The 13,983-nt window shown below is 44.1% G+C and overlaps 1 protein-coding gene across 6 annotated transcripts in view; it reads right to left on the bottom strand.

The window, feature by feature from the left end:
• The window catches only part of TNS3 (tensin 3), an 838,360-nt gene that overhangs the window by 79,124 nt on the left and 745,253 nt on the right, over positions 1–13,983 (bottom strand). The window lies entirely within an intron of this gene.

The following is a 13,983-nucleotide window of genomic DNA, read 5'->3' as shown; positions in this document are numbered from 1 at the left end:
AGCACACATCTATAATATGGCGCAGAGTCACAGTGATTTCCTCATTTGCATGGGGTCACGTCTTCATGCTAATCAGGGAATTCCATATGAAGATAGCGCTGGCGCTACATGTGCACCAGAGCTAACAGTACTTCAGATGGGGCAGCACAAGTGTCCGTGGCCCCTTCTGTAATACCATAGTGCCCTGGGGCGAGAAAAGTGGGCGCACACGCCACTGTGCCCTGGGCACTATTTATAATACAGCCCCCGATGTTTCAAGGCTGCACATAGAGTAATTAGGAAGTAGCATGGTGGTGGTTTAGAAAGCAAAAAAGTGAGTCACAACTACCAGGGGCCTACATCCTTCTTTCCTCACTTGTATGAGGTACTACGGGTGGTGTTATTTTTTAGTATAAAAACTTTTAATCTGATGAAAGCTATCTGCCCCCTTACTTCCTTTACCTTCTTGCCCAAAATGACCACATATTCTCGGATTAGCAAAACACAAGTCACAGGTTTGAATCCTGATAAGGAACACTCAGCATTTCATCCTTCAGAGATAGACCAATAACTAGCTTATTTATGGTGTGATTCATATCGCACTTCTTATCTCAGAGCTGAACATAACAGGTGTTTCTATTGGCCATTTTACTCATACTAAATGAATCCATCTCCAACTGATGGAAAGCAGGGTCAGCATTGCTGAGCTGGAAGTTTAATTAGTGACTTGCAGCATATTGCATGTTTATGGGGCAAATACCAAACTTATTGAGCCATCCTGCTTGTATAAGTGCCATATTGAGCACCATTCAATTGGGGAAACATACCCCTCTTATATACACTGATATGGAAAGACAAAAGACTGGAAGCAAGCTTTACCTAAAACACAAGTTATAATTATTTTACTACCTCGGCCAAGCTCCTATTTTCCAAACCCACTTTTTACATTTCTATTGAAATCCCCCTGCACCACCTTAATGGACTCCCGCGTATGACTTTCCGTTACCAGTTGGGCTAAATCAGTATGGATTCACTGATGGGAAGGGGAATCGTATGAGGCGAGCTACTGTGAAGAGCTGGACAATGAGTCCTAACCATCCCGCCACAATGGCTGACTTCACTTTAACGTTGAACCAATGTTGAAACCAGATTTAGCCTCAATTCTCTTCCCTTTGGCAAACTATAAATGGTCCTCCCAGGAGACACAGAGTCCACTGCACGTGTGCTCCCATGGATTTAGGAGAAAGCGCTGCTACTGACTTATGCAGCACCTCCCCGGGCTAGGAATTTAGTCGGCTGCTCAGGCAAGTCTCCAGGCTGCACGGGTCGCCATCCCCACGTCAGACATGACCCTTCCGAAGGCATTCCTCATTCCAAATCACGACTGACTTTCAGCTGTCGCTAGCAGTCTGCTTTAAAAGCAGGTCATTCTCCTCAACTCCTCAGAATGCAAAGGACTGCCAAGGAAACATTTATTTTAGCAAATGAGCGACTCTCACGCGTACATTCATGTGCAAAAGTAGTAGTAGTATGGGTGTTAATATTTTAACCATAGTAATACATTTGCTTTTACATGTAACCGTGGAAAGATTCTAATAATAAAACTACTTTGCTGGTCAAAGGTCAAATAAGAGTTGTTCTACTCCAAGACCCAGAATAATACCCAACGAGTCCACAACGACCTTTGGAAATTCTAGCAGGGAGCTAATACAACATGCAGTGTTGGGCTTCGCTTTTTGTCGCTCTTGAAGAAGTGTTTTTAAATATTGGGTAAGACCTGCAAGTCCTTGAACTCAACACCAGATGCGCGACAACTCACCATCTTTAAAACACTGGTCCTGATCAGATTCTGGGATAATCCCTGCTATTGCAATTTAATCCCTCCCTGCTCAATGTACGGGTTCCATCTTCCCAAAAGAGATAATTGAAAACACTGGTCATAAAGTGTCTATCAGTCCAGAAGATATCGCTACAAACATGCGTTAAATTCTTTGCGTTAAGACACGTACGTTGCTATCTATCCCCACCACTAAAGGCATAGAAACATTTCCCAAGTCTAGCCAACACATTAATAAATATAGGGGGTGATAATAGACAAAAGCTATGCTCTAGCACAATGATACTTAAAGTACAAACCGGGGCTAGCACCCCTCTTGTCCTTAACATGTGCCCCTCACCCCCGGTGAACATCATTTATTTGCTGTGAAATAATATTCCGAAATAATGTTAATTTAACATGCAAGCATTTATTTGCAGGTTATTTGAAGCTATTATAGTGGTGCCAACTTTAGGAACACCTTTATTTTTAAAGGCATCTTGCAACATTATCAAAATTAAAAAAAGTTCATGTTATTAACATGCAGAAGCGTTTTCCCATACCACTGCAATGATAGGTCTATTTTTTTGTAAGTGATAGTTTTCAAACATGAATTTATGCTTCCCCACCCTGATAACAATGCCAATAGGTAACTAAGAGGCAAGTCAGTTGTCATGTGCACCTACTGGTGGGCCTAGGTTGTTAATAAACGTGGACAACATTATAATCAAACACAGATGAAAGTTTTGTATAGTGCACATTCTGAACTCATGTATTTCGAGGTCCTCTTCTATGCCATGATGAAGAAAAAAGGAGGCAAAGTGTAATTTAAATGACAATAACCACACAGTTTGGTCAAAGGGAAAGCTGGGATTGATCCCAAGTTTTCTGGTTTCACATTGTGCAGTTCAGAAACTAGATGTACATGCTTCGCTTCCCCTACAACCACCTTACACAATACCTGACCCAGCTGGACCCTCTACCGCCACCCTACTGGTATCGCGCCACCCTACTGGTATCGCTGCGGCCCTCCGTCACAACACAGACCATACTTTGTGGCCTCTGGGCAAATGTTTGCGTGTACCCATGCTCTAGCAGCACAAATTACTTTTAATGTTCAGTCTAACCCATTTCCTCTATGGACATTACCACTTATTGTCAATTTTCTGACCTACACCCAAGAAGAAATGGCCACAGTTTCTCTGGTTTTACTACCTTGCATTTATTATAACAGCATAGTTATGGGCTCTTGGCTTAATTTCTTAAACAGTTGCAGTTTCTGAAAAAGACAACAGCAAGGCGTGTGCCTACTTAAGTGTAGGCAGCCACCAGCTTAACAGTCAACTGGCTTGTTTTCTACATATTACAAGGGGATCACTCACAAAAAAAACACAGATTACATGCGTAAAATACACTTTATCAAAGCTTTCGCCTGCAGCAATCTAGATTTCAAATCATTACTGGTCATTGTCCAGACGTGCCACAGAATCAGATCAGCAGGCTTTCAAATCTCCTTCAAACAACTGAAGGAAACAGCTGAAAGTATTGTTGGCAATATAATTATGGTTGATTCGAGGGTTTTGCATTAAGAGACATTCATTGCCAAATATTGTGTTGAATGGACCTTGCCATCTATAGGATATCTAACAACTCCACTGTGTAGAGAATGTCTTATTTGTTACACTTCCCATATAAAGTAGGATTGTGTTTTGAGTTTTTGTTAGAACCCCGGAGTACCTTCAGCTGGCATATCTCCGTAATACGAGACCATGGATTTTTCCTGACAGACAAGGCGCTGGAGAGTCCAGCATGTCTCAGAACCATCCTAGTATCCGGTCCTTGGCCCAGTCACCGTCTTTACTTAGTATCACTGCCAAAAACACGATCCTGCTGCATTCTTCCTTGCTTTCTTGTCTGCTTTTCCACACACTCATTTCCCCTGTGGCATGTTCGTAATGATGATCCTTTTACCATGCAACAGAGGACCAATCCTTAAAACATCACATTCACGAACTGTAATGCAGCATAAAAGAATAAAAATATACAGCTGTAGTTAATCCACAAAAACAAGGAATGCGCACAAAATAAAGTGAGGAAGGGAAGGATAAACCTTGTATCGTTCCTTACCAGAGAGAGATACAACAGAGAAGCAACTAAACTCTGCACTCTAAGAAGGGCACCCAGCTGAGCGATGGAGGACTGGTCTTAAGTGCCGTGAATGGTCAGTGGCATCAGAAGCAAATGGTACAAGGGATTCGAAGAGTCCGATAGATCAGAAAATAAAAATATTCAGTGCCTTGTAAAGCTTTTTGATGTCCACCTTGAACTGAATGTGGAACTCTCTGGAGGGCACTGCGGAGAAACAAATTAAGCTTGTAGCCATGAGGTAGTCATGTTTGGCACTAACTAGTACTGCCGCACCACTCTGCCTGCGAGCTCCACCTGTTGTGCACACAAGCATGGACTATAATGTCCCAGGCATTGACCTGAATATAGTGGCTGGTAGTACCCGTTGACAATACAAATAAAAACTATACCACAGCTGTAATCCAGATTGATAATTCAAGCTCTGATCAAACACTATTCTAAGGTTCTACAGAGTAACCATACAAATGTAATCAGCTGAAGCTCAAATGCATCCTCGCCGAGCATCACGCTGCTCTAAGATTCCAGAATCATTTTGCACCTTGTTCGGACGTATCCACGAGGAGTTCTGATCCAGCACCGGTTGAATTGGCCCAGAAAGACATTAGAAACTAATCTCAGGCATCCATGAAAAAATCGACATCTGCCTGTCTGTAGCACACATTCTAGACTTACAACCAAAGATCATAGATTGAGCCCTCTCATGCCCCATCTCAACCCACTAGGATACTATGTTGTGCATCCCTTATATATTTGTACACTTTTATTGTCCTCCGTTCACACTGCACATATAGCAGCAAGCATCCGTTTCCTCGCATGATGCCTACTTACCCTATTGTTATGTACACCACTCGGATGCACTTATAATTAATGAACTGAAATATTGTTTGTGTGGCCCAGGATGATGGTGACAAAAAAGATGCATGTGGCGATCCAAAACTCGAGGGATTTCAAGGGGTTAGGAAGGGACACCGCATTTTTCAAAGTGATCCCTTGGGTCTTAACTTGGGGGTAAAACAAATCCAACTGAAAAGCAGCTGAAAAACTGTTCATTTCAGGAGAGGTTTTACTGTGTCCCTCACAGGGGCTCAAGGACCCAGTCTCTGAAAAGGAAGAGATTCCCAGAACTCTCTCTTCAACACAGGTGCCAAAGGCAGAGTTGTCTTTTGTGGTCACATTTACAGGACATCCAATCCATTCACGTTGAAGGCTGCATCAGAAATGAGAGCAAGGGAATCGAAGGTGGGAGCTACTAGGATTAACAGTTGGGTAAATAGCATGCAAGCTGGGACATATCTTATTGACATTGAACAAAGCGTTTCACCGAATCTTTCTTTTCATTACATATCACTAAAGCGCGCCCATACTATTCAAACTCCCTTCGAGCCCCTGGGCAGTTCTTATGCGACAAGTGAGAGCAGCAGAGTGCTCACCACTGTGTAGCCTGCTTACAGATTGTTTATTTTGATTTTTTTAAACAGGAAAAGGAAACAGAGAGGATGTTTTCCTTTGTGAAAAAGTTCTACAAACATATGTTTTGCATTTTTTAAAGTCAATGTTTTTGGCCTTTTCGTGGGAAATAAGTACAAGAGGCGGGAAGGGATATAAATAAATACAACCCTACTAACATAAGAGCAGGAATGCAAACGTTTAAAGTTTTTCATTCCCAGCCCCAGAGAGGAGATTCTCGCCACACTTTTAAACTAATATTTTCAGCAGTTGGCCATTCATGACTTACAACCGTTATTACAGCTGACCCAGATTTTAGGGTACACTATTCAGCCTCTGACCGAAGCGCCTCTCTCACTCCACTATCCTCCCGCTTGTGCTAGGTGAGGGGACTCGGCCAGCGGATGCCAAAACTATAAAGTACAGAAAATAGACGGTGCCTACACCAGGGATCTTCAAAAAGTAGCTGGAGCTATCAGTAGCTCACCAGTTTCCTCGAAGTAGCTCTGAGAGTTGAAGTCAAGTCTAGTATCTCATTCAGAGAGTATGTGCAGGGCCCTTAGAGCCAAATCAATGTCATGGCCTTATGCTAACCTTTAACATACAAACTCTATGCACCTTCCAGACTGGTCCATGTTAGCGCTATCCTTCATTTGGCTTGTGAGGAGCTCGAGCTTCGAAGCATTCATTCAGAGGCAACCTGAACCTGGCCTAGCATGGTTTAGCACATGTAAATAGCAAGATTCTGCAAAGGGTGGATAATCCAGAAAAAAAAACATTTCAACAAGGGCTGTGCGGAATTTGCAAAATTTCCCTTTGCGCAACAGTACACAATTTCAGAAAAATTATGTGTAATGTAAATGTGGCATTTAGCGCTATATTTTTGCACAAAATGTGTCGTCCCATATGGTTTTGCTCGCTTTCTGTTCATTTGTGTTAAGCGCATGCTCCTCCAATAGGATTTTTACCAGAATGGAATTGAAATTACACAACGGGCCATAACGGCCTAACAAGCATGATGCACAACAATGGAAATTACGCCACATTACACCGTTATAACGAAACTTTTGCCCAAGTCTACTTATAACCACTGCCACCGTTACAGCTGGGATGAAAGTGAAAACTATTGAGTTACAAAAGCACCTTCCAGCAGAGGTTGAAAGCAAACAGTGACACATACACAGCTTAGGGTTAATAGGACCAAAGTGTGTGCACTCTTACAAAACCGAGCTCAAAGTGACCGCTTTGTGGCTCTCGAACATATAAAGAACCCTTCCAATGTATGGCAAGCACTCAACGAATCACAAGCTGAAGTCTCTCAGACATTCTTCAATTCGTCAGCTTTCCAAGGAGCAGGGAGGGTCAACCACACCTCCAGCCAATCTACTTGCTATCACCAGTAAAGCCACAGGCAACAAGACCTTCCAGCATATTCCCTGACACTCTGCATAGGCATGCCTAAACACCCACATAGCTCTCAAAGACTTCAGGCAGAATCATGGGGTTTTACAGGACCATGTCCTTTGGCAATTTGTACAAACCTTTGTTTATAGCTGAATGATTCTAAATAAAACCTTCCTGCGAGAATGGTACAATGCTTGGCTCCCCAAAGGGGAAGACATACTCGCATCATATACAGCTCTATGCTCTGACTGTACATGAATGTCCGATATGAGAGTTTTGAAAATAACATTTCTGTTCCTCACTGGGGCTATCATGTTGTAGGCTACTCTGCTTACAATCATTTGCCATTTATATTTGTTCTTGAAAGAATGTCTATTCAGAGAAAATATTTCTTCATAATGTTGTGTCTCAATTTAATTTTAAAAGCCGCCACACTTGAACTTTTTTTTTTGTAGAAGGGCAGCCTGTGTAACATCAGATAAATAGCACCACCATTACATGAACAGCGGCACCATTCTTACCCAAAAAGTTTTACATTGTGAACCAAAGCCAGCTAACAAGAGGGCAAGTGGACATTGTGACAAAATGGAGGTATATCTAATCTGCAACAAATGAAACAGTATAGGAACAACCCATTTTCAGCCCCGCACCAGAGAATTCTGCGTTCCGGTGGCCAGAATGGGGAATAACAAGTGGCCCATAAATTACTGGCCCTATCTTGCATGATCATTTCGGCTGCTTTGAGCACGAAGAATCTGTGCAAAAAAAAACCACAGGATGGGGGTGAGGAGGGGGGCACTGGCAGAGAGTTAGAACCAGTGAACTCAGGATCAGGTGGGGTGGTATCTCCCAGGGTGATATTACTCACAGCCTCGGAATCAAGCCCTTTGTAACAACATTTCTGAAGCAAGTGGTTGTGCAATCTGTGATTGAGAGAACACATTTCAAGATCTTGATCTTGCACAGAAAACTGATTAACCAAGCAAAAACAATATTGTTTGATCAGAATTAAAAATGAGGCCAGGGCATAACATTTAAACCGGAAATGCCATGTCTAGCTTCAGGAATTACAACTTCTAAAGATTATTTCCCGAGACAAATTATTAGTAGGACGTCTACTTACAAGTCAAACTTACAACCGCCTTAAAAAGGGAAAATGAAGAAGAGGACGAAAAATGCAAGAGAACTGCAATTTAACTCTTTACATCAAACATATCTGACTTCCTCATGACCACTTAAGATACACAATACTTTGTCTGATGATTATCAGCATCCGATTTGGAAATGCCCCCACCACTAGCTGTTTTGATTCCTGGTGACGTATATATTTGCAGAAAGCACTGTGTTCAGTGAAATACTTTCATCTGTCATCAATATGCTGAGGATACACTCATCCTCCCATCAGAAAGGATAAAGCAGCACCATAGGCTTCTTGATCAATACTTTTCTCTGGGCAAGTGTACAACAATGGTGACACCTCACTCCATGTCATTAATGGCACTGTCTCCATCCCAGGGATCCAGTGTGATAACCTACTAAATTTTAAACTGTATTTTTGGTTTGGGTCCAGTTACCTAGTTAAAGTAACGTACCTGGGCCCATATTACCTACAGGGCACACTTTACCCGTTTGCGTCATGGCGCACCTTTAAACAGGTGTCCCGGGGGCAAACTGGGAAAGAGCACTCTATTATGATGAATGTACTTCCCCCCCTGGGCAGCTGCGAACTTGCGTCTGCCTCGGGGGACGCACATTCAAATGAAATACGAAACAGCTGCTTCAAAGCCGGTCCGTGTTTTACAGAGTAGGCAGGCAAGTCACCTGAACTTTGTGAATAGGCAAAAGAAATCCCCTTACAGGCGACTGCAGTAAATGGCCTTTTTTTGGTGCACTGGAAATGCACCTCCTAATGGCCTGTTTGTGTCTGCACCGGTGTCTATAATACGTCACGGGCACAGAGGCAGTGAACCCCTTATTTCCATGGGGCCAAACCCCCATGCAAATGAGGGACACCCCCCACAGTAGCATTGGCACTATATCAGTATTATAGAAGGGTCCACACAAGAGTCTGCGGCTCCTCCTGTAATGACAAAGTGCCTTCGGGTGCACAAAGCGGGCGCACATGCCTGTTGTGCACCCGTGGCACCTTCTGTATTATGGCTCCTGATAACAATGCTTTGTGGGCAAAAGCCCTAGGTTGGAGACAGTGTTTATACACACATGAAGTGAAGTGATAACCCTTTGGAGGATGCTCTGCTCCTTCGCGGTGATTGGATGGAACTCAAATGTGTATAAATGGTGCTCTACTGAGGCAATGAATGTAGGGGTGCTGAAGCACCACCAAAAACAGACTTGCTGATGTTCAGATGGTGAATGAGCAACAAAGATATCATTAATTTTTGTTTTTATCTTGTCACTTTGCTGTGAGTTCAAGGACAGAAGTCCGATATCAGGCTAGGTCTTCCAGCAAACTGCTTGCTCATTCTTATAGAGATTAAGGTATTGTTTTTCTGACTGCGAGTTAGATGATTTTGTAAAGTGAACTATCTGTCGATCTGGCTGGGTTACATGGAGTTACGAAGAAAGGGCTCACAGTTATTTTCTAACACATAACAAAATGTAAATAATTGTAATAAACTCTACAAATATTTCAAAACATCAACAGTTAGAAAACCACATTGAAGAATATTCTTTGTAATTCTGGTGGAAAGAAAGATTTTAATAGGATCATTGTGAGAAGTTGGCCCGATATGCAACGTTCGCTATTCTAGCGACCGCTATGTATCGTTCCAACGACCCTTATGGTGTTTGGTTGTAAGTCAACCTATAGACCAGCTATCCTAGTAGCGTGGATACGAGCAGTCTAAGGCTAAAGACTCGAGAGGGCGCGTTAAGCCAGCTGTTTACCACACATGTACCCCTTGAACACCAAGTGAAAGGACACCACACAAGTGTTATGAAAATAAACAGGATATTTATTAAGATTCACAACAGCCCTGGACTCTTTATGAGGACAGGGTACTAAGCACAAACCAAATCTCTTAGGAAAATACTTCAAGTGCACAATTAAAACAAGTGTCCGGAGACACGGAAAGTTTAGTGGTCTCGGGCGGACCCGATAAGGCAAGTCGGAAGCGAGGGACTCAGGACCCTAGAGTAAAGAGGCAATGCAGGCACCGAAATGCCGAGTTACCTAGCCACGAGGGCTGCGGCTGCACAAGTCTTACAGGCGTCGGGGTCTTCGCTGACGAGCCAGGAGCCGGAAGAAAAGGAGTTGCTGGCCGGCGACCAGTGATGAATAGTTCGTAGAGATCCAAGCCTGGATCAGAGATTGATGATACCTGAAAGCAGAGGGGACCAAGTTCGTACTACTAGCCAGTAGTCAGAGGGTACCAGGAAGGCACCGGTTGGCCGTCACCTCGACCAGGTGAGTGGGCGACGCTAGGCTCTGCAGTCTCACGGACCAGGAGGCGTTGTCGGCGACCACGGTGGAGGTGCGAGCTGTCCCACGAAGGATGATGCTGTCGGCGTCGCTGGGCCCAGGATGGGGCAACAAGCCTTGGCAGATCTCAGGGCCACGTGGTGGGCCTAAGATGGCGTCTTGAGTGGACCAGGAGGGCCCGGGGTGCTTCTCGCAAAGATGGAAGCAAGGGCCAGTCTGGAGCAACCAGACCAGCAGTGTTGATTGTCGGATGTCGTCACAGAAGGGCACAAGCCAGCGGCTAGTGACCAGACAACGTGCTGAGCAGCGAGCAGAAGGGCCCCACGCAGATCGTGGAGATGCTGGGAGACTGCACTTCGGTGCTGGAGCGGCTCAGGGTCGGGGCTTCTCGGACCCCAGAGCACTCACCAGAGAATTACTTTGATGGTCGTGCTGGTTAAGAAAGTGTGCAGGTTTTGATGATGGCCGGTCCCTCGAGGTCTCGTCGCACCCACAGATCACAGCTGAGCTGATGACGTGGGTAGAGGTCAGAGGTGCCAGGGAAGCCGGTTCTCGTCGAGCTGGGCCGTCGGATTCCTTGAGGAAGGACTTACAGCAAACCGCAGAGTTCTTAGATGGTGCCCGCTGATGCAGGGTGACTACTCCTTAGTCACAAGGGAGAAATCTTGAGAAGAGTCTCGAATGTCCTTTCGTAGAAAGTAGTTCTTGATTCAAAGATGATCTAATTTGGAAGGGTCCCCGCTCCGGTCTTTATCCTAAAGAAAGGGGTGGGTACATAACTAGGTCCTGCCCTAAGGGTGGGACCAGGAAGGGGGGTAGTTACACCCCTCTCCCCTGCCGGACTTTCCCCAGGCCAGGGCTGGCGCCCCTGGAACTGGTTCTGACCGGCAGATGCGTAGTGAGCACCGGGGTGCCACTCCGCAGTCACCTTCTCGCAAAAGCCCTACCTACCCAGAATACACAAACCCTGTCTGGGACGGTGCGAACACCGCCCTCGACAGGAAACCCTTTGTCCAAGCGCTCCTCGCTGGAAGGACTCCCAGCAGCAGGAGGTCAGACTCGTGTCTGTGGTGGCAGCATCCATTTTGTGGAGCTGAGGCTTTAGTTAACTTTAACCGGGGTTCACAGTTACGTACATGTCGTGTCCCTCTAGAAGGGCGGAATGCTAACCTCGTCGCCAGAATTGGTGAGGGGGCAGCATCCCGATTCGTATGACACCTTACTCGACATGCCTTGATAACGCGACACCGAAGTTACCGATGTGGTACGCGTTATCATGGAACAGCCATTGGGTCTTGATTCCGCAAGCTGCAACCGGGCTCGGCTCGGGCCAGAACCTAGTTCACACGAGCCCACGCACTCTGCCTTCAGGATTGTCAAGGCCTGCCATAGGAGTGACTGATAGGAACTCGGGTGTCCATTGTATGGTTAGATATAGGGCTACTATACCTAAAGCAAAGGGTGATTACACGACTTTGCCCCAGCTGTCATGCAGCCAGTTGTGTCAAATTTAGGAGGCCAGCCAGGGGTGGCATAATACATGCTGCAGCCCCTGGCGGCCCTGGGTACACCTATGCCCTGAGTTACAGGGTCTGATAAGGTGGCCCAGTACCAATTGGTAAATGCACCTAGGGTACATATCGTAATTTTAAAGAGAGAGCAGTAGGCCTGGGGTCCTGATTGGCAGGGCCCCAGGTCGACTATGTCCAAAACCAGCTAAAACACAGGGCAAAAAGTTGGGGGCAACCATAGTCAGGAGGTACCTTCCTACAATCATAACAAATTAAGACACTGTACTTGGTGATGTGCAAATAGAAGATATTTGGGGAAACCGGAATTCCACACATTTGTGCGATACATGGTCTTATACTGCATCAACGCAAAATTTTTGGCAACTTCAATTAAAAATGTGCAGTCTGTAAATGACTGTGTGCTACCACGCCATGCTGTAGTAATATATATGCAACAGTGTAATCCAAAATGCACCACTGGCTACATAACACACCTTTGCCACTCTCCTGCTGAATGGGCATGGCTCATTTACTGTACTTGCTCTTTGTAAAAAGCTTGGATTTTTGACAATGCCTTAAACTTCAGTGATATCACATGGATGGCAGTCCCCCCATCCTCAAAATTGTTCCAGCGCCCCTGCTCAGAACTAAAGGAGTCCCAATGGAGGCAGGCTACGCCGGACCCCATGAAAATATGGAATGCACACCTGTTGGTGCTGGACAATTGCTTAGGTGTTTGGCCCCCTTAGGTTCACAATGGCTACATGAAGAATCATGCTATAATCCGCTATCTGTATTCTGAGAGCTTCCACACGGGTGATTGGCCAGGGCGTTGGATTGCACATAGCTAAACTGGTAAAGCTGTTAGCATATCTTACATGGGTCATTCACTCGGAGGGCTGGACTCGCATAAGCAGCGGGATTTGCAGCATAGTTATGAGGGTACGTGGAAGCTGGAACTGGAACAACTGAAGTCTGAGGGCAGTGTTTGGAGATCATTTGTGGAAGCGGAGTTAATTCTAGTGTTACGCACAACAGGTCTAAAGATGCTGCTGCCCTACATAGTCTGCACTTATAGAGGCAATATTCACATTCTTGTGTTTTTTACTTATTGTATAAAACCAAGAAAGATAATAAAATGGTATGAAAAAATAATACAGCTGATAAATTATTACTATAGCATTGCAAAAATAAAAACTGACTTGAGGCTGGGTGCGGTGCTAAAACTCAGACTTTTTTCATGTTTATTAAAGATTTATTTTCTACAAACTGAAAATAACTAAGAGAAAAAAGAGATCATTGTTTCTGAGGAACAAGGAACTGCAAGTGCCCAAGGAGAAAATAACAAATGATAATTGTGTCAAAGAAACACATGTAAATACAATATCCTTAATGGAGCACGACAGGAAGTCAAGGGGTGGGAGACACTGAAAAATCAATATTCATTTAATATATAGAGAAGGATCTCCAGAGACATATTGATCCTACTCCACTACTCCCTTAATCACATTTTCAAGGAAGAAAACTGAAATGTGTGGATGCTTCACTTTCAGGAATAAACGGAGAGATTTTGTGGAATAAATCCTGTGAGCCTTGCAAATCAAAACAATATTCCTGTGAGAGGCAAAACATAAGTACAAGAAGAAAACATCCACAATGCAGTGTCTCAGACATATAAATGTAATTATTTATTTTTCTGCTCTGTACTTTATGGAATGCTAAGATTGTTTTTTGCATTAGTACTATGGATACTGAATACCAACTGCTTAATTTTCCTTTGCCCTACGAACCACTACAATACTGATTCAGTTGCAAGAACGGTGGTGTAAGCGAAAGCTCATCAAATGGATAATCAATTATACATCAACAAGGTAACTATATGCTTTGGGTCGCACCAGCTGAGAGATTCTATAATCTAACATTGTGAAATAGTGAAGATTAAAATTGGAGAAAAATGTTGATCTGGGTTACCTTGTCCACGTGCACAAGACCGGCTTCAATGCACTATTAGAACAAGACAAACACCTTTCTGTATTAAATTATGTACTCTACTCCAGGGTATCCGAAATTATTCTTTTGAAACAGAAAACTTGCATACAAAATCACTGAGGCCACAAATTAAAAGTTATCCAGTACCGTATGCTGTTGCCTCAGAAGCTACAATCTAGCCTGCATTTTGGTGAAACCATTCTATGAACCTTGTACTTTGCTTTCAAGCATAATGTACGATGTGTTTT

The sequence above is a fragment of the Lissotriton vulgaris genome, chromosome 4_1, assembly GCF_964263255.1.
Source record: "Lissotriton vulgaris chromosome 4_1, aLisVul1.2, whole genome shotgun sequence".
Classification (NCBI taxonomy): Eukaryota; Metazoa; Chordata; class Amphibia; order Caudata; family Salamandridae; genus Lissotriton; species Lissotriton vulgaris.
This window is presented reverse-complemented; position numbering and strand designations above follow the sequence as displayed.